General features: G+C 46.5%; 1 protein-coding gene across 1 annotated transcript in view; it reads right to left on the bottom strand.

The window, feature by feature from the left end:
- EVA1A (eva-1 homolog A, regulator of programmed cell death) overlaps positions 1–24,812 on the bottom strand; it is an 80,151-nt gene that overhangs the window by 21,597 nt on the left and 33,742 nt on the right. The gene's annotated exons all lie outside the window — the stretch shown is intronic.

The following is a 24,812-nucleotide window of genomic DNA, read 5'->3' as shown; positions in this document are numbered from 1 at the left end:
CCAGCACGCATTGCACCTGGTGTCATCATGAACCACTGAGCAGAGTGCCTTGGTGATGTTTGTCTGGATCCCTATAGAGATGGGATACCAACCCTGAGAGGGCAAAGCCCACGGCCAATTAAACCTGGAATTTGAACCAGACGGCCAGAGAAACCGGCCTCCCAAGGCCGTAGCAGAAAGGAAAGCAACGGGTAAAAGATCAAAGACACATGCTTCCTCTTCCCTCCTGTCAGCCAAAACCCACAAAACAGCTAGAGTGGGATGTGTCTGCATGGGCCCTCGTCAGTGAAGTCTGAGGACAGCCTGTCTGGAACAGGAAGGGAGGGGATTCGGTTCCCAGAGAGCAATGCCCAGATGGGCCATGAAATGAAGTCTCGGGAAGCCTGTGTGGGCATGAGAAACCTGGGAACACCGATGCGCGGACTCCCGCAGCCTGTGCCTGCCATCCAGAAGTCTCAAGGCCTCTGCTCACCCAGCAAGGGAAGCCAGTGGGGCCTCTGGGAGGCCTGGGTCCCACCCAGACACCCTCATTCATTTGTCATCACTGCTTCCTGCTGACTCCCACAGCATCCGACTGCTGATGGTTTGTTTGCGTCTTTATAGGAACTTATCTCCGCTGCCGCTGCCTCACCAGGACCTGCGGCACCTTCCTATCGCCAGGTTACTGGTGAAGAAGTGAAGGAAGGACACTTGGAGCACAGCCCTGGGAGTTCTTTGGAGACGCGTGCAACAAAGAGTGGAAGCAGCTCTCTGAGCCGTGCTCAGCCTCCACCCCACACTAAGGAAAACTGCCCTAAGGACTGACCCCAGCGTGGCCACACACAGTCTGAGATGCAAGGGCTTCGGTGGAAAATAGCTCCCACAGCACAGGATGGAAAGAGGATACACGTGGGCCCCAACTGAGCAGAGGGAAACCGATTTTCTCTGCGGGACTGACAACACCTGTGGAGGACACATCCAACACGCCGGCCCGCCAGCTGTTCGGCTCCCTTGGCTCGGCCAACCTTCCCCCAGCCCACTGCAGCAAACCATTTCCAGGGACATGTCCTGGACCTTGTCGTCACCTGCAAAGTGCTGACTCTGGAATTTGGGCTGTGAACTCCTTCAGGTCAGAGACTGTGTTTTGGTTCATCTCTGTGTTCCCAGAGTCCCCCACAGTAAGTGCCCAGAGCTGACGTTGAGTGACAGTTGATGAATGAATGACTCACACTTAGAAATCCCATTCTCCAACCAGAACTACCATCCTTCTGCCTTTCACTCTTGGAATCAAAGTAAACATGCTCCCAACCTGTCTGAGATCTCTGGCTCCTTCTACTCTGCAGCTCACCCAGGGTACAAGTCTTATCCTACAATCACTTTTCTCTGCACAGCCTGGCTACTGTAACTACACCGCACTCGGCTCTTACCAGGACCTTTCTGCTGCCTTCCCTCTACCCCCCAGGCCTAAGCACAGGACCCCTCCAGCCCTCATCTGCCTACTTTCCTGCCCACAGGCTGAGTGCTTCTGGGGAAAAAAAAAAAAAAAAAAAGATCATTCTTATTAGCATCATTGCAAACGTTTGGCTTATATCCTCAGTGAGGCCTTGTGTTGCTAGGAAACTCTACATGTCCCTGGCATGGCACTTTCTCATTTTCAAGAGGAAATGTACCAAACCTCTACCTCTTTCTTCCAGTCCTCTTCTCTGATGTGCAACATCTTCCCAGAGAAAATCGGGGCCAGCCTCCATGAGTTATAATTTCCCCCTGTTTCATCTGATCCTGACCTTCCTCCCTCCCATCTCTAAGGAAGATTTTACCTATGCTTTTAATCAAATTTCCTCCTTCTTCCTATAAGATTCCATTCCATCAATGATTTATCTTTCTTTCACCTTCCTTTTATTGACTGATCTCCATCTCTCTCTATAGTGACAGGCAGACAGATAGAAAGATAGATAGATAGATAGATAGATAGATAGATAGATAGATAATAGATAGATAATAGATAGATAAGAGAAAATAGATTTTGTTTATATATCTATATCTATATAGCTATAAACTACCTTAAACTTTGTCTCTCCCTTCCTTCTCCTCTTGTCCCCTTCTCTCTGTATATATGAAATATATATACACAGAGGAGTATATGCATAAACATACAGGTGTACATTGTACACACATGTATATATCTATGTGTATATATTCATATATACACATCTATTTCTTTCTCTCAAACATTTTCCCATTCTTCATCACCTCCACTGGTTACAAGCCCCAACACGATGTCAGTGGAGAACAGATGGGACCAGAACTCTGCTTCTCAGGCAGCAGAAATGAGAAGCCAATCGATACATGTCAACACCAAGATGACAGAGATGTTAGAATTATCTGACAAAGACTTAAAGCAGCCATGATAAAAACACTTCAATGAGCAATTGTGAATTGAAACAAATGGGAACAAACAAACAAACAAAACACATGGAATCCTCAGCAAGGAAATAAAAAGAAATCCCAGTAAAGAAATAGTTGACATTTAAAAAAAATTAAAATTTTAGAATTAAAAAGTATAATAACCAAATTAAAATTAGTAAATGGGCTCAAATAGCAGAACGGAAGGGACAAAAGAAAGAATTGGTAAACTGGAAGATAGAACAATAAAACTTACTCAGTGGGGCAACAAAGTGAAAATAGACCAAAAAAGAAATTTAAACAGAGACTCAGAGACTTAGGGATCTATGAGACTATATATATATATATCCCCAGAAGACAAGGAGAAAATCGGCAAAACTGAAAAATCAATAAAAGAAATAATGGTTGTAAATTATCCAAATTTGACAAGAGACATAAACCTACAGATTCAAGAAGCTGAGCAAATCCCAAACAAGCTCATTAAACTCCTGAAAATAAAAAACAAAGAAGAAAAATCTTGAAAGCAGCCTGAGAAAAAGGATGTCTTAGCTATAGATCAGAGAGAGATCAGAAAGAAGTAAAACTGTCCTTATTTGCAGATGACAGGGGGGTCTACATAGAACATCCCAAGGAATCTGCCAAAACAAAAACAAAACAAAACAAAAAGCCCTAATAAGTAAATTCAGTAAGGTCACAGGAGAGACAATCAAAACATACAAAAATCAAGTTTACTTCTGTATACTAGCAAAGAACGTGTGCACAGTGAAATTTAAAATATAATACCATTTACAATTGCTCAAAAAATGAAATACAGCTGATCCATGTTTCTCTCTCACATCAATGTTTCTCTTCCCCCTCCCCCCCTCTCTCTCTCTGTAAAAATCAATAAACATATCCTCAGGTGAGGACAAAGAAAGGAAAAAAACTTAGATCCTATATAATAAAAGGGTAATATGCAAATTGATTGAACGCTGGAATGACCAGTCACTATGACGAACACTGATCACCAGGGGGCAGACACTCAATGCAAGAGTTGCCCCCTGGTGGTCAATGTGCTCCCACAGGGGGAGCATGGCTCAACCAGAAGCCAGGCTCATGGCTGGCAAGCGCAGCTGCGGTAGCGAGAGCCTCTCCTGCCTTTGTGGCAGTCAGACATCCCCCAAGGGCACAGGCCCGGCTGAGGGACCCTCCTCCCCCCACCCCCCAGTACACAAATTTTGTGCACCGGGCCTCTAGTATAAATATAACAAAACATGTGGAGAACTTGAATACTGAAAACAATGCTGTGGAAATGAAAGATATAAACAAATGAAGGGACATACCATGGCCACACACTTAAAGACTCAACATAATAAAGATGCTATTCTCCCCGAATTTGTAAACAGGTGTAGTGCCATTTCTGTTAAAAACACCAGCAAGATTTGTTTGTAGCTATAGATAAGATTATGCTAAAATTTATATAAAAATGCAAAGGAGCTAATTTGAAAAAGAATAAAGTGGAAGAAGTTAGTCCACTCAAGTTCAAGACTTACCATCAACTATATTAATCAAGACTGTGTGTTATTGCAGAGAGATAGACAGGCAGATCAATGGAACAGAGCAGAGAACCCATACATACTAGTAGGCCCACACAACTATGCCCAACTGATATTTGACAAAGGTGCAAAAGCAATTCCAAAAAAAAAAAAAAAGAAGAAAGAAAGAAAAGCAAAAAAGCTACTCTGGAAAAGTTTGGCATTTTCTAAACAAAACAAAACAAAAACAAACTAGATATGAGATTATCAGGCAACCTAGCAATTGCATTTTTGGGATTTGTCCCAGAGAAATGAAGATTTATGTCCACATAAAACCCACACAGATATTTATAGCAGCTTTATTTGTAATAGCCCAAAACTGGAAACAACTCAAACTTCCTTCAATGGGTGAATATTCAAATAAACTATGGCACATCCATACCATGGTACACTACTCAGCAAGAAAAAAAGGAACATATATTTAACACATGCAACAGCCTGAAGGAATCTCTAGAAAATTATTCTGAGTGAAAAAACTCAATCCCAGAAGGTCGCATATTGTATGAGTTCATTTATATAGTAGTCTTGAAATGTCAAAATTATAGAAATGGGAACAAATGAGTAGTTTCTAATTTGGTAACAAATGAAGAGTTCAGTAAAGAGTGAGATTAGAAGGGAAGGTAGTGTAGCTATAAAAAGGGAACAGAGAGATCTTTGTGATGAAGGAAGTGTTCTGTGTCTTGACTCTATCAAGGTCACATTACGGTTGTAATATTGTACTATAGTTTTGCAAGATGTTACTATTAGGGTTAAATGGAACATGGGGTCTCTATATTAATTCTTGTAAATGCATGTAACTCTGAAATTATCTCTTCCTCTGCCCCCCCTAAAAAAAGTCTAATTAAAAACAAGTGTGCATGATCTCCAGCGTCACTCTGAATCATAACCTTCACATTTAAGTTTAAAAAGCATTCATCTAGAATATTCAACCAGGATGTTAGGAGAAACTCAAACTTCATTTTCATGAGGAGCAGTTGAAGGGAAGAGAACATTTCATCTTGGGAAATCTTGGAGATTATGAAAGTTTTCTTTTCCCAGAATATGAAGGGATTAAACAAGAGGAGTTACATTTGGTTTGTGTGACACCAGGAAACGGAGAGGCTGATTGTAGGGGAAAGGGCACACGCTTCAGCATTGATCAGGCCTGAGTTTAACCCCAAGTGGGACTATTTCCTATTTTAAGACTGGGCAAGTCAGTTAACACTGACCCTCTGTTTTCTTGTCAGTAAAACAAGGCTTATGATTTCTATCTCAATCCATCCATCAGCGGCTAAGCAGAGAAACAGAAACGGCGCCAAGTACTAGCAAAAGAAGGAATGTAGTGCAGGGAACTGATTGCAGTGGTAAAGATAGAAATCCATGTTGATGATGACAGAGAAGCTGAGATTTGCAGATTGCTGCGATGACGGCAAAATCAAGAGTGTAAAGATCTTAAATTGGGATGGCTTTAAAAAGACGAATTCGTTGGAGTAAGGTGGTACAGGATAGGACCCTGAGGTAATCCACAGATTAGCAACAACAAGCAGCAGGCAGTTGAAGGAACAAAGGGAGGAGGCAGTGTTACCCAGGAGCCAGGGGCACCAGGTAACATGGAGGACTCTAACAGCGGGAGCTGGAGCCATGGAGATGCAGTCACTAATGGGAGGAGATGCTCGATGAAGAGAAAGAGGGAGGATGTGCTCTACCTTCCTCCTTCCCTCTACCCCCACTTGCCACTGGTGCCTCCATTGCCCAAACGCAACAGGAAGCCAGAGCACCCCTGAGCCTGAGAGGGGCAGCCTCCAGGTCAGCTCCTGCTCTCCAGGGCAGAGCAGGGGTCAGAGGCAAACAGACCCAGGGCTGGCACAGTCACAGGGGGTTTGTGAGGACGCAGAATGTGTAAGATGCCTAGCACATAATAGGTGCTCAATAAATAAATGGTAATTATAACTTATATGGGCCAGACTTTTGTAATGGGCATTTTGAACCACAGTTTCTCATTACTTTGTAGCTGAATACATAGAAGCTCAAGCGGGGATATTTGGCTCATGCCATAAACACTCTGCCAAGAATGCTTTTTTTTTTTTTTTTTTTACAAATGAGCAGCATATCTGAGAAACGTGAAAAGCAGCCCTGTCCTAAAGTTTCATTGTATAAAGCAAATGTTGAGTTTTCACAGCTGCTGGCTGCAGTCTACCCAGAGGAATCGTTTCAGTGAAATATTAATCTCTGAGAAAGCCACGCTAGGGTAAGACTGCACAGTAATTCAAGCAGCATGTGCAAAATGTATTTAGTGTTGGCCAGGAACGGTTTTAATTAGGTGAAGTCTTCAGAATGAGAACCAAGTGTTGATGATGTTTGACTACATCACAAAAGCTCTGGGTGCTCCCAGCTCTCTCCCCAGTTTCGATGTATTTCTGCAGTCCCCGAACCTTAAACACGAAGGAAGCTCCCATGGAGCTGGATGATGGCACTGTCAGAACCACAGTGCAACCAGCAGAAAGACAGCTAACACAGGAAACACCAGCACCAGCAGTCCAAAGGCCTCCAGTGCAGTGTGAAGGTCAGATGCCCAGTGGGGAAGAACCACCAAGGTAGGGACAGAAGGAGGGGTGAGGCTCCAAAGGAATTTTCAAAACCTGGGAGGCAGGATGCAAGCTGGTTTCATCAGAGTTCACAGGTGAGTGCAAGATGCAGTGTTTGCTGTGCGTCTGCAGAACACTTAACATCTCCTTGGAGTTTCTGATGAAGCGCTGGAATTGAAGTAGCACCTGGGAGTAAGGAGAAGGCCAGGACCCATCCCTGAGGATGATATAGGCACTGGAGATTGGTCCTTGAAGGTAAGAGTTGAGCTAACACTATGGGTCTTAAAACTGATCAATGATTAGAAGCCAGAAGGTGTCCCCTAGGTTGGTGGAACAGACAGAAAACCCAGGAAGTTATAGACTAGCTTTCAGCCTCTGGGTTCTGTCCGTGGGTGTCAGGAGGCCTCTACAAAGGAGAACATCAGAAATGGACATGAGTTTGGAAAAGAGACAAGCAAAATCTGGCCCTGTGAGGCAAAGCACATGGTTGGAGATGGGCAGGAGGGTTCTCATGACTAGCCTTAGAGCTTTGGGTTGGCCTACCAGCATCGATGCCCTGATACCTATGCCCAGAGGGTCAGGTCTCAAGGATTTACTGCTTCAAGTCAGATAAACTCAAGCAATAAGATGGGTCTGGTACTAGCTGGGAGGAGTAGGGCAGAAAGCCATACCACCCTGACCTGAAAGGGAAGTCCAGAACATTGAGGTTGGACAAGGGGAAGATGGAAGACTCTACCTGGATTTCCCAGAGAGCTTTCCAGCCCAAAGTGTCCTAAATTCATTGCCCCCACCAACCCACTTTCTCTGTTCTCTACAATGTTCATAATATCCTGAGCTTCCCGATCACTCAGGCTCAAACTTGGGTGTCTATCTATCTCATGTCCATTCTAACTCTCCATCCCCACTACCACTCACCGAACTCAGGAATTCCTTCCCTTTCTTCTCCCCCAACCCTAATATCATATACTGGTGCCGGAGCATTCTGAAACAAGTATTCTAATAATGCCATTATTCTGTTCTAAAATTGTCACCTGGGGAGTAAAATTCAAATGTGAGCCTGCAGATCAAGGCTCTTCGTGGGTTCCTCCCAGCCCTTCCAACACAGCCCAACGTCCAGGCCAATGGAGTCATTCTCCTCTCCATACCCTTCCCACCTGGTTCTACCTCTGGGTTTTGCTCTGCCAAATGTACTTCTCTACATGACTGCATTTCTGGATCCTACCCATCCTTCAAGATCCATGCCACGTCCTCTCCTGCAAGAACATTTTTCTGATCCTTCCCTGTGTATATAATTGCTCCCTCCTTCTGGACTCTCATAATCCTGTGTGCCAATCTTTTGCAGACCGTAAAAGTCCATGCTTTTTATCTACTTATATTAGGCTATAAACTATTTGGGAATAGGGGCCTTACATCAGAGTCTCCTTCATAGAGGAGGCAAAAGCAGACTCAAGAACACTGCGTTTGTCCAGCTTGTAAGAAATATAAAGAAGTTTTGGGGGAGCCCTGACCAGTTTGGCTCAGTGGATAGAGCATTGGCCTGTGGACGGAAGGGTCCCGGGTTCAATTCCGGTCAAGGGCATGTACCTTGGTTGCGGGCACAACCCCGGTGGGGAATGTGCAGGAGGCAGCTGATCAATGTTTCTCTCTCATCTATGTTTCTAACTCTCTATCCCTCTCCCTTCCTCTCTGTAAAAAAATCAATAAAATATATATTTTTTTAAAAAGAAGTTTTTTGGGAAAGCTTTGGAAAGGAAGCTTGGAGTCATACTGAGATCCTGGAGTGATAATTAAAGCCATTTCAGAGTCATTATCTGTAATATGAAAATAGATGAGGCAACCCTGACAAAGGCCAAGGCTGGATCCTGGAGAAGGAAGAACGCGTCATGGAGACTGGCAGGAAGTGGTCAGACAGAATCACAGCCTTCAGACCACACTGGGCATGAAAAGAATTTCAGCCCCATTGGTCAGCCCCACCATATGTGCTTAAATAATTATGACCAATCCTGTGTGGCTTTCTCTCTAGTATTGCAAGTAGGGCAGGACATGTTGGCAGACTTGTGGATCCTTATCCCAGGCCATTAAAAAGGCGATTCACTTGCCATTTTATTCCTAACCAGTATTTAAGCAAAGGCTTCATTCAGTCTACCACCAGGGAGACCTCCCAAGTCCAGCATAACGGAGGCATCTGCAAATGTGGACTCAGAAATAATGCCCAATCAGGACCGTGCAAAGGGGAACAAGGAGCATTCCGGGTTCTGATGCTTTTCTGTTTTGGCCTACTAGTCCCAAGCTGACTTCTAAGCGTATTACAATTATAAAAACCAGAGCATAAGCACAGGGACCCTGATGAAGTCAGAGAGATGGGTCAAAAACCCTGACTATATGCCCGGCTGCCGTGGCTCAGTGGTTGAGCGTCGACCTATGAACCAGAAAGTCATGGTTCAATTCCTGGTCAGAGCACATGCCTGGGTTGTGGGCTTGATCCAAAGTGGGCATACAAGAGGCAGCCAATCAATGATTCTCTCTCATCATTGATGTTTCTATCTCTCCTTCTCCCTTCTTCCCTGAAATCAATAAAAATATTTTTTTAAAACCCCCCCTGACTGTAGGAAGTCTGGAAGCCCAGGCAACCCCTCATGGAGCTGGAGAAAAGGGAAATCCTAGGTAGCAGGTACCAGTCTTCCTGCAGGAACTGTGTGGATCCTTGGGGAGGCGAGAAGCTTCCACCTGAGACTCCTGATGGCTCCTCACCAGGGGGAGCTAGTCCCACAGCCACACAGGCCTGGCTCTGCGCCCATTCAATTCAATACAGACAAGGTGCTGAGCACCTGGGATGTGACAACCCTGAGCTGGGCAGACACCTTTCTGATTCTAACAGGGAGCCCCATCAAGCCAGCTCAGCAGCTCCCTTGAAAGCACAGTGGCCTTACACGCCCTCCCCCCAACACAATGGGGTTCAATCTGCTTGTTTCTAGGCTTCTACCAAGGCTTGATTTAAATACCATTTTAAAAATCATTTTTAAAACTTCAAACAGACACACTCAAGTGTGTGATATGCCAAATGTAAACCATCACAGACCCCACGAACCACAGGTTAGTATAGTCATACCCACCTCCAAATACAGGCTCTCTTGCCAACACCATGAATATGTCTGAACACAGGCAGATAGGACATGAATGAGGAAAGCTGTAGTTCCAAACATGTATTTTAACAGTTCACACCCATACAAGTCTCCTCCTGCTGTGAAACTGTCCGATCAAGTGCATCCACCACCCGGGCTCACCTGTGCCACACTCAACTAAATGCAGGCAAGGCTTGGGGTGCCCAGGCTCATGTGAAGATTAATGATACACTGGACAGTGAAAAGTGACATGTGACACAATGGTAAGTATTGTCAGCAGCTTTCATGCTTGTTTAACCCTTGGAGTGCTTGGCGGGCTTTTAAAAATCCAAACGAGACCAACTCAGAAATTCAGGGCCATGCCATGACCATCCCTCCTCACCCCATAAAGTGTCCTGATGAGTTTCAACTCAACATGTTAACTTAATTATTTTTTACTGTGTTAAAGGTTTTAAGTGATTACTACAGAGAAGCAGGCACGGAAGCTTCTGAAAATAATGTAAGTAACATAATTCCCAACTCGTAATGGCAAGTATATTTTGAGGAAGTATTCTCTGTCCAACAAAGGTATAACTTGGATGAAGAACCTGTTCATCTATTCATTTCATTTAGATGCTTTATAATTAAGAGATGCAAACAGTCACATAGCATTAGTGAGTCAATTTTAAAACCAAATTTTGCTATATTCTTTTCAAGTTTCTGGGTCACCTTAGTCAGAATAACCTGACCCTGCAAGGTCTCTTATTTAAAAGCGTCACCACTTCCAGTGTCCAGCTGTCACAATTCTCTCCAGGCCGTCCAGCCCGCATACAAAATACAGGGACTCATTAAGAGTGAGGAGGCTATGAGGCTGCAACTGTCATCCCAAACCCTCAACTTCAAATTTTCTAGCTCATCATAACAATCTCATTGTTTTCACTCATTAACTGTATGTTACTAATTAGAATGATCAAATAAAATGATGATGTATACAAAAATATTTGTTTCTCCTGCTTTCCTCATTGATATTCCATATAAGATTTCATTTGAAGAGTTTTAAGACTAAAGAATTGAAAATCAGCTCTAGCCAGTTTTGCTCAGGTGGTAAGAGTGTTGGCCTGCGGACTGAAGGATCCCAGGTTTGATTCTAGTCAAAGGTGCCCGGGTTGCGGGTTCGATCCCCAGTAGGGGGTGGGCAGGAGGCAAGCAGATCAATGATTCTCTCTCACCATTGATGTTTCTATCTCTCCCTCTCCCTTCCTCTCTGAAATCAATAAAAAAAAATTTTTTTTTAAATTGATAATCACTGTGTTTTTCAATACATAAGAGAAACCCAATATATTAAGCAAGAAAGGATAAAAGAAAGAGATCTTTTGGTTAGAAAGGAAGAAACCAGATGTGAGTTAGTGTGCTTCACACACAGCCCCAGATGCAAACCTGGGGGCCAAAAAAAAAAAAAAAAAGAATCTTGTTGAATTAATTAGTGAAACAGAACTAGTGTGTTTCTTGCTTTTTGGAGTTGGGGTGGGGGCTTTTGGAAATGGAGAAACGGGGCCATAGAGGAAGTTCTGCTTGTCCTATGAGAACCACTTCTCCACAAGTAAGTCCGCAGGCCTTTCTCTGTGTGAAGCAGGGCAGACCAAAGAGATGATGGCCAGTGGGAAACCGCATGTGGCCACAGACCATTAGAGCCAGCATAGCTGAGGTGTCAGCAAAACAGAAAGAATGTCCTGAGCAGTGAGGCCTCTGGATTTGTGGTAGAGAAAAAAGTGGCAACCAGGCACATGACTTTGAGGGGAGGACGCCAAGGGCAAAGTACAGCCTGGAGGGCAGAAGCAAAGCACAGACTAGGAATCACTCATTTCCTCTTTTATTGATGAAGCACCATCAATACAGGCATGACGCTAGTAACTGGAGTTATGAAGATAAACAGGCCCTGGTTCAGTGTCTCTTTAGGGGAAGGGAGCACAGAGGAACTAAGAGAGGATGTGGTGTGGGGCATTGTTGGAAGAGGCAGCCCCAGGGATGAGTCTCTAAGAAGAAATAGGAGTTAATTAAGTAGGTAACAGCTGAGGATAGTGAGGGGGAATGCATTCCAGCAGAGAGAGCATTCGTGTAGACAAGACTGGAGACAGAATACTGTATAGTTGGGAATGAGCGAGTGGATCAAAATTGGGTATGGCATAAAGTGAAGGGGGAGGAATGGCAAGAGATGAAGCTGCTGAAGGGGCCTCGTGTGCTCTGCTAGCTTGAACTCTTCTGTCAGCACTGGGGAGCCAAGGGAGATGCTACGCTGGGAACAGCCCAGTAGAAATCTTTTGTTTTCAATTGTGTCACACTATTGCTTGTGTGGCCTCCCTCTAGAACTCCCTGAGAGCATGAACTGTCTTTTTCACCTTTATATCTTCAGAGCTTAGTGTATGCTTGGAATGCAATAAGAACTCAACACTTATTGTTATGTGAACTTGTAAGTGGATGAGCAAAGTGAAAAGTGGATAAAGGAGAGGCTGGGGGCACAAATGCAGTGTGACCAAGAGGACGCTGGCCAGTGCCAAGGCAGCAGTGAGGACAGGAAACCATCTGAAATATGATCAATTATGAGTAAAGAGAGACAGAACCCCCAGCTCCCAAGCATCATGTGGAGGAGGTGGGCAGAGAATGACCACAGATGGAAATACTTTGAAGTAGGATCCGGACTGAGTCCACTTAGTCACCCCAGTCTGAGGAAGCAGTCTGAATTCTTCATGGGAAAGGACTGTGCTATGGGTTGAATTATATCCCTCAAAGAAGATATGCTGAAGTCCTAATCCCCGTATCTCAGAATGAGGCCTTATTTGGAAATAGGGTCTTTTCTGTTTAACTCAGTGAAGATGAGGTCATTAGAGTGGGCCCTCATCCAGTATGACTGGGGTCTTTATTAAAAGGGGACATTCAGCTCTAGCCTGTTTAGCTCAGTGGATAGAGTGTCGGCCTGCAGACTAAAGGGGCCAGGTTCGATTCCGGTCAAGGGCATGTACCTCGGTTGTGGGCACATCCCCAGTGGGAGGTGTGCAGGAGGTGGCTGATCGATGTTTCTCTCTCATCTATATTTCTAGCTCTCTATCTCTCCCTTCCTCTCTGTAAAAAATCAATAAAATATATATATTTTTTAAAAAGGGGACATTCGGACACAGGCACACACAGAGGGAAGATAATGCTAAGAGCCACCTGGGGAAGACAAAAGTGCCAAAGGCTACAAGAAGCCAGAGGAAAAATGGGACAGATCCTTCCCGAGTGTATTCATAGGGAGCATGGCCCCACCGATCCCTCTTCTGGCCTCCAGGACTGTGAGACAATACATTTCCATTATTCTAAGCCTAAGCCACTAGTGCTTTGCTATGGCGGCCTAGGAAATTACTACAGACTGGTAGTCAACAGACCAACAACTATGGCAGACACTGACATTCATCTCCCCAGCAGGCATCGCCCCCCTCGGTGCTGGGTGAGCTCCACTTCTGTTGTGTATCCATCCTCCCTGGCCCAAGGCGTGGGTCACGCAATTGATTCACATCACTCATGGGGGTCTCCTTGCCATTGGTTTACAATGGGAACCAATCCTGGCCCATGAGTCTCACTGGAAGGACCTCTATCCATGATATAATTCAGTTGTTCTCGACTATTTCTGTGTCTCTAAAGTCCTGTTTAAAACGTTCAGCACAGAGGCCGTCTCTACTTGAACCTGGACAGACACTAAACTAATGATCGGTGGGGTTACTAGACAACCTGATAGACAATGGTAACTGAACTGACTTCCTTGAAACTTGTTAGATTTGTCCTTTCAGATGCTAAACCTGACCTCCAGGGTTTAAGCCTACAAATGTTCCCGTTTCTGATATTATTACCTCAATTTGACAAATATCTCCTGTGCTTCTGTAATACTCAGTGAATAAGACAATGTTCTAATCTAGGCACTTAAGTTCAGGGATTCTCTAGTCCATAACCTAATATCACACTGTCTTCTCCAGATTGTAACATGAACAAAATCGTCAGGTTAGAACTATAAGTCCAGGTGTGTCCTTCATCAAACACAGAATAATTCACACCTAACAGTTTTTGCATCTAAAACAGAGGTTCAGTTCTTGTTTCTTTTGTGTGTGTGTGTGTGTGTGTGTGTGTGTGTTTATTGTTGTTAATCCCCACCTGAGGATATTTTTCCCATTCATTTTTAGAGTCAGGGGAGTGGGGGGGGGGGGGAGAGAAACATTGATTGATGTGAGAGAGACACATTGATTAGTTGTCTCCCACACACACCCCAACCTGGGGGCCAGGGATCAAGCCTGGAACTGAAGTATGTGCCCTTGACCAGGAATCGAACCTGAGACTCTTCAGTCCACAGACTGACGTTCTAACCACTGAACACACCAGCCAGGGTTCAGCTTCAGTTCTTCCTATGCCAGAGACCTATTAAGAGCCCTAAACGGCTAGATGGGTCTGAGCAGGGACAGAGAAGGGAGCGGAGGGAGCTGCACAGGCAAAGAGGGGAGAAGACTACATTTTAGGAATGTTGACACTAGACGAGGGATCAGTCTCAGTTCCACCATTTACCAGCTGTGTGACTTTGGGCAAATGACCTACCACTTAAATACAACTTAATAGCCTTAAGAATTCTGCTTGACAATGAGGTCATCCACGTGACGCACCAGCAGATAAACTCCCGGGATGTGCACATGGTTCTGAGTCACACATCCAGAACGGCCACAACTTTTTTCTTCACTGGAGGAATCAGTCCACTAAGCATTAAAGAAACAACTAGACACGTTCCCTTCGAATTGGTCATGTAGTCCTGTCATTTTCTAAAAAATATATTTTTATTGATTTTAGAGAAAGGGAGAGGGAGAGAGAGAGAGAGAGAGAGAGAGAGAGAGAGAGAGAGAGAGACCGATGCGATAGTTGCCTCCTGTATCCCCCGAACCCGCAATCTGAGCATATGCCCTGACTAGGAATCGAACCCGCGACCTTTTGGTGTAAAGACTGTTGCTCAACTAACTGCTCCACACCAGCCAGGGCAGTCCTGTCGTTTTAATGTTGAAGCGTGTCACAGGTCATTTCTCCCATGGTCTCTCCCTTAGTTCCCCTGAATGAAAGCAGCATCTCCTAACTGGCCCCCCTACCTCCATTCTCTCTCCACCCTGCAATCTAACCTCCACTGAGCCACCAGAATTATCGTTCCTGAGCAGGGCCTGGTAAACTACAGCTCACAGCTAAGTCCAGCCCATGGCCTGTTCTTTGTACATACAGTTTTATTGGAACAGAGCCACGCTCGTTCATTTACATACTGTCCTTGGCTGCTTTCGCCCTGTAGTGGTAGAACTGAGTAGTTGCGACACATCCAGCAAAGCTTAAAATGTTTACCATCTGGTCCTTGACAGAAAAAGTCTGCTGGACCCTTGGTAATGTGTTCCAGAACACTCCCTTGCTAGCTCATCCCTCCCTCCAGTGACTTGTCTCTAAGAGGAAGTCTAAGCCGTGTTCATGGGCCCTCACCTAGCTTTCCAGGCTCATCTCTCCCCACTCCCCCCATGCAGCCTAAACTCCATCCTCGCTGAATGTGAGTCCTCCAAACACACCAGGTTCCCTTCACCTTGGACACTGCCGCCCTTTTCCGCACAGAAGACTTCTACCTATTCTTCAAGATTCTTCTTAAGTATCCCTTCCTTTATGAAGCCTTCCCGAATTGCCCCCTCAGTCCTATCCAAGGGTCAGGCACTAACTTATTAGAAGGTGATATCCCACCAATAAATGGCAGGTCATATACTGTCAGCATGAGTCTACATATCTGTCTTTTTCACTAGACACCTCACTCTAACTGTTCTCTCCCGTTCCCTCCCCTGTTCTTTTCCAGCATAGTACCTACCATAGTATTCATGCATTTCTTTGTGAATTTGTTTCTTTAATCTCTTTCTCTAACAACTGTGAACTCCAGGAAGGCAGGAACTAAGACTGTTGGATTCATCACCACATTACCATCACCTGTCTGGAGCCAGCCACATAGTAGTTGAATGAAAAATTTTATGAATGAATTAAATACAAATGAAAGAAGCTAAGGTATCAAAGCTGTTATTTTCTGAGCATGCCAAATTCTGCCTCTGAGACCCTCTTGCAGCTCCACGGTCCAGAAGGTTGGCTGGTGATAAGCATCACAAATAACTTTGGAGCATGTATACAGCCTTAGTCACTCACTCTTGAAATCGGTGTGGAATGTTTACATAGTCCTTTCCCAGGAGAGCAAATTCAGACCCATGGAACTGGAATAAAGCCCCATGTATGATGATATCACTGAGTCCATGTTTGCACTGAACCATCTAATATCCCGGCCGCACCCTCTGGGCAAAGGACATCCTCCATTCCTTACTGACTGAAAAAGGTGGGCAAGATTCCTGCAGCCTCATCCCTCTGTCCCTAAGGAGAGTGTCCTGTCTGTCCACCACACCCACACCCAGCCAAAGGCATTGTGCTCCATGCTCACATCCAGGTGGGAGACCTTGGCAAGATGGCGTGGGGAGAGGGTCAAGCAGGAATGATCCTCCCCTGCCTCGCACAGTGTCTAGTACCCAGGGAAACTTCACGCTTGAAATGTGACCCTTGAGAGATGTATTGTTCACTGGTTTTGATACCCAAAGCTCAAGATCAAGCAAATAATTCAGCTAAGTTGCTACTTCATATGCACACAATGTCTGTAAAATATATATATATATATATATATATATATATATATATATATATATATATATCCCAAGGCCATTTCCTGTGTGGCCTTTCTAATCTGGACAGTGTCTTTGGTAGAAGCACATCCATAAAGGCCCTCTGCGGAGGTGTGTGCACTTAATGAGAAGTTCCCAAGAAGAGCAAAGATGCTTTTCAACCAAGGCAACTTCATGAAGTTGGCAGCCAAACCCTGATTCCAGCCCTGAGCCTCAGAGATGTCAGCACCATGAACTAAGGCAAACCTGAGATACTTGTTTAAGTCAGCATTAACTCCCCATGGTCCCTACCTGTGGTCTGAACAACAAAGAATCTTATGTGTTAAAACACAGAGACTGTCTTTGGCTCTAGATAAATACATCTTCTCAGAGCCTGTTGAACCTGTGTCCTTTAAGCCTGGTAACAAAGCATTCATAAGGAAATGTCAGTATTTTCCACTATTGAGAACTTAAATGGCAGCAGCCAAATCATTGAGGGTTATTCCAAGCATAGGGTTGTCACCCAGCAAACCTCCTTATAATGTGTCTCCCATTTCCTATAAGATCTAAGCAACTGTCTCCTTCTATAGACTTACCTTCTACCCAATCACCTTTCCTTCTGCTCAGAGGATCAGGTGTCTCATGTCTGGTTCAAAGCCAGTGTCCCCTCCCCCTACCCACTGCAAATCCACCCACCCCCCACCCGCCACTGTGCTGGGTCCCTTTTTCTCCTCTCAAGGCTTTGTGTCACCCATGACCATACCACCCTGAGGTCCACAGAGCAGAAACCAATTCCCTGTGCATGATTGAAAGACAATTCAGAGGAGATGTTGATATGGTCTGGATTTAACATGTAATGATCCACAGTGCGGTATCAGGGAAGAAATCTCTATTCCACCGAAAGACTGACAATCCAAAACACCTATCAGGGCCTTGTTAGTGATTCCTAACCGTCTCCATGCGAGCTGTCCAGAACATGGGGAGAAGCATTTCAGATCTGTGTGAAAGGAGGAAATCAACATACAGATACTTCTCCCAGTGTGCAAGGTGCGTTTGTGGCCTCTTTGTGGGGCCTCCTCTGGCTCTGCCCCTCCCCATTTATAACTAACAGGCCTTTTCCATCTCTAACATATTTCCTCTACCTAACACCCTAGTGATCATCTTCTCTCCCTGATACTTTCAGGGCCAAACTTCTGGAAAGAACAGTCTATGCTTGGCGTCTCCACTTCCTCTCCCTACATTTGCTCCTCAACCAACCTTGTCTTTCAAACTCACTAAGTCACCAACAGCTCCCTAATTCCCAAATCCAAGGATATTTTATTTCTTTCCTAGGTGATTTCCACATCCCTTGAGGTTATTGATTCCCACATTCCAGTCTCCCATTTTCTCCTACCTCTCTGCCCAGCCCCTCCCCACTGCCTCCACCAGGCCCTCTCCTCACCGTCCCCAGAGGTCAGTGTTGTGCCCAACCCCCCACTCCCAGAGGCAATCTGGCGTAGACATTGATAGCATAGGCCCGGGATCCTGACTGCCTGGGCTAAAGTCCCAGGTCCACCACTTACATCTATCTGTATGACCTTAGGCAGTTACTTATTATCCCTGTGCCTCAGCTTATTCCTTTAAAAATAGGTATAAATATAGTCTTATATAATAGCATGAGCCATTGTAATTCCTCTCCCCGTGCTCTCCACGCTCTTTGAGCAACTGAGTCACATTGTGACTTCATTCCTCTTGCTAGAAGTTTGCATATGAATCTGCTTTAAAACCTCTCTCCTGAACGTCAAACATAGAGAACCATGTGCCCACTAGATGTGTCTCCCAGGCCATCCCTGCGGTACTTCAAATTCAGTGAGTCAGAAACTGAGCTAGGCATCTTTTCCTGCAAATGCTGCTCCTTCCTCCTCCTCCTCCCCCGTTACCTCTCATAATGAATAGCCATACGATCCTGCTTCTTGGTTGCCCAGGCCAACATGCCCAAGTCATCGAAGACTCCTGCCCCACCCTTCCTCCCCCGCTAGATCAGTCACCAAGTCGTGTGGACTTTATTGCCAAAGTATTGCTTGAGTCTGTTCCCAATTCTCCACCCCTATTATCAGTGTCTTAGATAGAAGCTCATTATTTCTCACCTGGATGATAATAAGTAACCATAATATTAAAAATAATATTGGCCACTATTATCACATGCCAATTACAGATTGATCAGTGTAATAGACAGTTCACATATTTCATTGTACACAATCCTGACCACTGTCCATACCATCCATGTGGGAGGAATTAGAGTACCTGTTTTCAGATGAGAACACAAAGGCTCCGAGACATTTAATTAACAGCCTAAGCTACACAAAGACATTGTGGGGTTGGGATGTAGGCTGAGGTCTGGCTGACTTCACCTCAGCTTTCCCCACTCTATCAACCGCACTGGTGTCCGAACTTGTCTTCCTGCCACCAGTCTTATTCCTCTTCGATATCAACTCTATGGCCAGAGAGGTCTGTTTTCACAATGACACTCTAACCCTGTCTCTCTTCTGTGTGAAATCCTACAGTAGCTCCCCAGTGCCTGCAGAATAAAACAAATTCTTCAGCAAGGCTGTTCCTGATGTGGTCACTTTGTCATTTACAGATCTGTCTCCCTGCTCTCCAACCGTGCCTCCCTCCCGTCCTTCTTTGGAGCACACCCAGCCATGCTGTCCTCCTCGCCCGTCCCTCTGCGCGGGATGCCCTTCTCTCATCAGACCGGGTGCCTCCAGTTCAGCCTCCTAGATGCACGTCTTCTTGGAACCACCTGCTGTCCAAACTGAGTTCATCTAGGCACCTCTCACCTGGAAGCCCAGGACACTCTGTGAGGCCTGCAGCACAGCATTTGAGAGTGGTGCAACATGCACTGATAAAGCACCTACTATGTGCCAGAGTTCCCATTAGACTCCAGTGATTTGGGAATCAACAAGACATGTGTCATGCTCTCTGAGAACTCTCTTTCACGAGAGAGATGGACAGTACAGGGCTGCGCTACTTCCTCTGATTCCCATCTCCACGCTGGACTGCTAAGGTTCTTGAGTAGGAAGAGCATCTGTTCATCCTTGTGTCCCCAGGGCCTAGAACTGTGCTGGGCACACAAGGGTGTCAGTCAACACTGACGGCTTGAGCTGAGCAGACACGCAAGGCTACCAAACTATCTGTGAGCACACAAGCCCACCCCCAGGAACACTCCACTTTCACGTGTGTCTTCTCCAGACTCTGAGCGTCCAAGTCGGTGTCTGCATTTTCACGAGGTCCTCCCAGTGCACCCTGCTGCTCTGACATGCAGCAGGCTCTGACGTTGGAGAACCGCCAGGCCAGCCTTCCCTGCCCCTGTAACTGACCTGCTAAGAGAAGAAGTCACCAAGTCCCCACAGCGGGAAAGTGGCGGTGCTGACCCCCCACTGGCTCACTGTCCATCTCGCTGCAGCAAAGGGAGCTGCTGTCAAGGCTGCTCACCCATGTGGCACACAGCACAGGAGCTTCAGAAAGCAAACGCACGTGTCTTCCAGGGCGAGCCTTCCCCGTCCCCTCCCACGGGCAGCGGGGGCCTGTCTTGTCCTAACAAGATGTGCGAGTGAAAGGACAAGCCAGCCGTGTCTGTGTGCGTGCCCAGGGCAAGACGGCCTCAGGCAGCCCTTTTGATCGGGGTCCCTGTGCAGAAACAAGATCCCCTGAAAGCTGTTCCCTGCCGTCTGAGTGACACAGACAGGAGGGCACAGGGCAAAGTGGAGAGGCTTAAATTACAGCAGGTGTTCGGTAAAAGCCTTCTTTTCCTCCCAAGTTTATGGGGACTTCTCTGCTGAGCGGCATTTCCGCCTCCTCTCACGGGGGGCGAGGTGGGAGGTGTGTGCAAAGTGCAAGCAGCCCAGGTGATCAAAGAGGGGGCGGGAGGAGGAAAGGAGAGGTGCTGAACCCCAGAGCAGAGAGCTTCCAACTGCTCCCGGGCGGCGTCAGACATCAGGCTGGCTTGATGGGGCGAGGGGAAGGGGGAACCTGGGAGGAAATAGCTGTTTCCTCCCTGGACACAGCAGCCCGCACACCTGGACTTTCCTTTCTGAACACTAGATTCTCTAAAAGCATCTTTGATGATAATATGACCATCCTGAGACTAGCAGCGGTTCTCAACCTGTGGGTCGCAAACAATGAAAATACATCCTGCATATCAGATATTTACATTACGGTTCATAACAGTAGCAAAATTACAGTTATGAAGTAGCAACGAAAATAATTTTATGGTTGGGGGTCACCACAACATGAGGAACTGTATTAAAGGGTCGCGGCATTAGGAAGGTTGAGAACCACTGGTGGTGAAGGGCTGGGAGTCCAGTGGCCTGAATATGATCCCAGGTCCACCTCTGGGCTATGGGTGGGACCCTTTCTCCTCCTCTGATACCGACCTCAGAGGGTGGCTGTGGGGATCGCCACAAAACAGGCACATAAAGTCCTCAGCATGGGGCCTGGCACCTACCCCAGGTATCACTACTATAAGCCTACACTAGGAACCACCCATGGGACCACATTCCCTGGAGGGAGGATGCTCGGAAGAGACCACCCTTCCCTCTGCATCTGTTCCTGACTCCGGGCTGGATTGGGTCTTCCTCTGACCTGGCCCTGGTCCACTGTGCTGAGGTGCTCTGTTTTCTTGTCTGTCTCCCCATTCAGGCATGAGCACCTTGAGTCAGAATGTGACTTTCATGCTAGAACATTCATTCGCTCATTTGTCACTCACTATATACTAGCAGGTCACTAAGTGGTGAGTAAATGAATGAAGTCTGGGGACAACCTATAGAAACACCTGTATAGAGCATCGAACCAACAAGCATATGTAGTCCTAGCCGGTTTGGCTCAGTGATTAGAGTGTCAGTCTGCAGACCAAAGGGTCCCGGGTTCGATTCCGGTCAAGGGTGTGTATCTTGGTTGCGGGCTCCTCCCTGGCCCGGGGCCCTGATCAGGGCTCATGCAGAAGGCGACCGATTAATGTGTTTCTCTCACATCAATGTTTCTCTCTAGAGTCTTTCCCTCTCTCTTCCTCTTGCCCTAAAAATCAATGGAAAAATATCCTCAGGTGAGGATTAACAACAAAAATAATAATAAATAAAAAGAAAACAAGGATATGTACCTGTCACCTGCGGTGAAACCTATGCAAAGGCTTTGGGTTCAAAGAGAACTGCAAGTGTGAACTTGAAATGTGTCCATCCTGATAGTTATCTGCTGGGTCACATGCTGAGTTTATTTAAGCCAGATCTGATCTCTACCTGTGTGTGTGTGTACATATCTTTCTCTGCCTCTCTCTCTCTCTCTCTCTCTCTCTCTCTCTCTCTCTCTCTCTCTTTTTCTCTCTCTCTCTCTCCTCCCTCCCCACTTCCATTACTCCTGCTCGCCCTCCTTCCCTCTAAGTCCTGAAAAACTTATCAATTACTTAGCAATTCATCCAGACTTTTGGATGCTCTAAAAGTAATGTTCACAAGTCCAAACTGGGAAGGGGCCATCACAGTTCATCAGCCAGGGCTTTGAAAAGAAAACAAAACAGCAGTCCCCTATCATGGAGCACAGCTTTGTTTGTGACTGTGGCTTCTTTGCTTACTGGGGAGTGTCCCTCCCCTGGCCCCTGGGCTCCAGTCCCACTGCCCCAGGAGGAAGCAGGCCAGCAGAGACAGAAGGCAGGGCCACCATTCAAAGAGCCCAGCACACCTGAGCTTTAAAGGTCACCCCACTGTCTCCCAATAGCAGGAACAGACTCCTGGACCGCTGAAAAGTCAAAGTCACCTCCTCAGGCCCATCTCCAGCGACCCAGTCCCACCATCACCTCCACGTCTGCCAGGCCCTTCCTTGGCTCTGGGCCGTGTACATGCAGATTCCTATCTGTAACAGCCACGAACGCCAGTCCCACCAAACCCAGCAAGCTCCTACATTAAGACCCAGCTCAAATATCTTCCCTCTAAAGCAGTGGTTGCCAACCGGTGGTCGGAAAGGTTGGCGACCGCTGCTCTAAAGCCTTTCTTGACTCCTCCAGCAGAGGCTGTGGCTGGTTCCTTTGAGCTCCCAGATCTCTCCTATTCTATTTAATACACCCTGGTGACCTGTTCATGTGTCCATCATGTCATGCACTGTGACCCTGATGATAAGGACCATGTCCTCATCATGTTTGTGTCTAACACAGAGCTACTCATCCCCCAAGCACACCCTAACACCTCAAAATCCCATCGCCACTCTAGTCTAATCTGGTCCAGAGCAAATGCCCCTTACAGCTCCAAACAGGATTTCACACAGAGTCAAACATAAAGGTACGTTTCACAGGGAATAGTCCAAGACCTAACAGGGTGAGGTGTCTCTCCTGGAACCAGACACACAAGCAGAAACCAGCTTCATTAAGAATCTGGTTAGTTAAGTGGTGCTTCCCAAGAGGGCAGCCAACAAAGTGTGACATCAGAGGTCTGGAAGCCTGGCCCCAGGCCGGACAGGCCCTGCTGGGCTAGTTTATCTTCTGGACCAGGCTATGAAAGCCTCCCTGAAAATGCAAGTGATGCCCAAAGATCTGGGGTCTGACTTTTCCTCCAGGCTTTAGCACCCCAGAGAAGGGCAATCTGTTTCTCAGATCAGGCAGCTGGTGACTCAGGAGACCAGGATAATGCCAGCAGGCAGTAAGAGTCTTCATCTGAATGGAAAAGGCATGGGGGATGGGGAGGAGGAGGGTCTGAAGGGTCTCTGATGTGTTGATGGGCAGGGAAGTCTGACCCTGTCCACCCTCAAAAGCGGGCTTGCTAGAGTATTTCTGCAACCCCGAACAAAACTGCAAGGCATTGCATGCACCAGGGAACTTCATCCCACTGAAGTTTGGGGGAAAATCTGCCAAAAAAAGCAAATTAGGGGGATCACAGCTGTGCGGAGCAGCTGTGGAGGAAGCCAGAGTACACAAAGGTGCAGGTAGTTTGGCAAGGCAGTCTGGCCTACCGAGCAAGTGGCCAAGGCACCAGCAACAAGGCACTCAGCTTTCAAAGCCCAGGGCTGCATTCAATGAAATAAAAGGTTCCAAATTGGTGAAGTGATCCGCCATAACCTAGTATCAGGAGTCACACACAACACACACAGCGGGTCAGTGCCTGGTTCAAACCTAGTTCTCCAAAACGCCATATGGGTCATTAAATTCTCTTAACAAGGTTTACCTTTAATATATAAAGGTTCCTCGTAATACTTGCAGAGAAGGCGTACTCTGTACCTGATCGAGTATAAAGTAGGAGACCCAGCTGGTGGCATTCACCCACTCGTCCCACATTCGCTGACTGATGTCAGCAATATTTATGTGCTGGGTGCACACTGCAGGGGGCACGTGCTTGGAAAGGACAAGGCTGGGGGTCAGGTAGTTCCTGCCCCAACTTTGCACTTCTCTCCTCCACCTAGCTATGTTGACTCCACACCCCAGCTCCAAAGGGTTAATGCTCTTCTGATCCTGACCACGCAAACTTAAGGCTTCATTTAGCATCAAGTTCATTGGTGCTGACCTGGCACTGTGAAGGGGACTGACCCCAATGGCCTGCTCCTCTGTGGCTGAGGGCAGGGTAAGGAGGAGAGGAAAGGAGCAGGAATTGTAAAAAAATAACGCCACAGTGTGAGGTCACAGTACGGTGTAGGTGGAAAGCCCAGTGGATTTCGGCTCTTATTAATGCACATAGAGCTCAGCTCATGCTTACTGAGCACTTACTATATGCAGGGCATTAGGTTATGCCCTTTACCTGAATAGTGTGAAGAGATAGCTGTGTGAGTCCTGGCCCTAGCCCTCATTCACTGTGTGACTTTGGCCAAGCTGCTTAGCCTCTGTGCCTCCGTTTCTTTGTCTGCAAAATCTATACTAATAAAAGGGTAATATGCTAATTAGACCAGATAGACCAGACGTCTTCCGGACATCCTTCCAGACAAAGCCACAATGGCAGCAGCAGCAGTGGGGTGATGGGGGCAGCACCTTCCCCTGGCCAGCCTGGTTGCCTCCCGCAGAGGGAGGCCAGACTGTGGCATAGGCCCTCCGGGAGCAGGCCTAAGCCGTCAGTAGGACATCCCCTGAGGGCTCCTGGATTGTGAGAGGAGGCAGGCCAGGCTGAGGGGAGCTGCACACGCCCCCCCCCCCCCCCCCCGCGCCAGTGCATGAATTTCGTGCACCGGGCCTCTAGTAGGGTAATAACAGTACTAACTTTAGAGCGTTGTTATGAGGATTAAATGAGTAAAAGCATAAAATGCTAAACCTGAACCATGTCCTGGCACAGAATAAGCACTCAGTACTAAAATGAACAATTATTATCCCTTTAGTTAGTCACACTACTTTGCAGATAAAGCAGGCTGTTTCTGCTTATTTTACCAATAAGGCTTTGAGAGAGTGAGTCAACTTGCTCAAGGCCGCAAAGTTAATAAGTGGCAGAGCTGGGACCTGAACCCAGGCAGCCTGACTCCAAAGCCCACAATCTT

Source organism: Myotis myotis, unplaced genomic scaffold (assembly GCF_014108235.1).
Source record: "Myotis myotis isolate mMyoMyo1 unplaced genomic scaffold, mMyoMyo1.p scaffold_m19_p_14, whole genome shotgun sequence".
NCBI classification, from domain to species: Eukaryota; Metazoa; Chordata; class Mammalia; order Chiroptera; family Vespertilionidae; genus Myotis; species Myotis myotis.
Note: the sequence above shows the minus strand (reverse complement) of the source record. Positions and strands in the feature narration are given on the sequence as shown.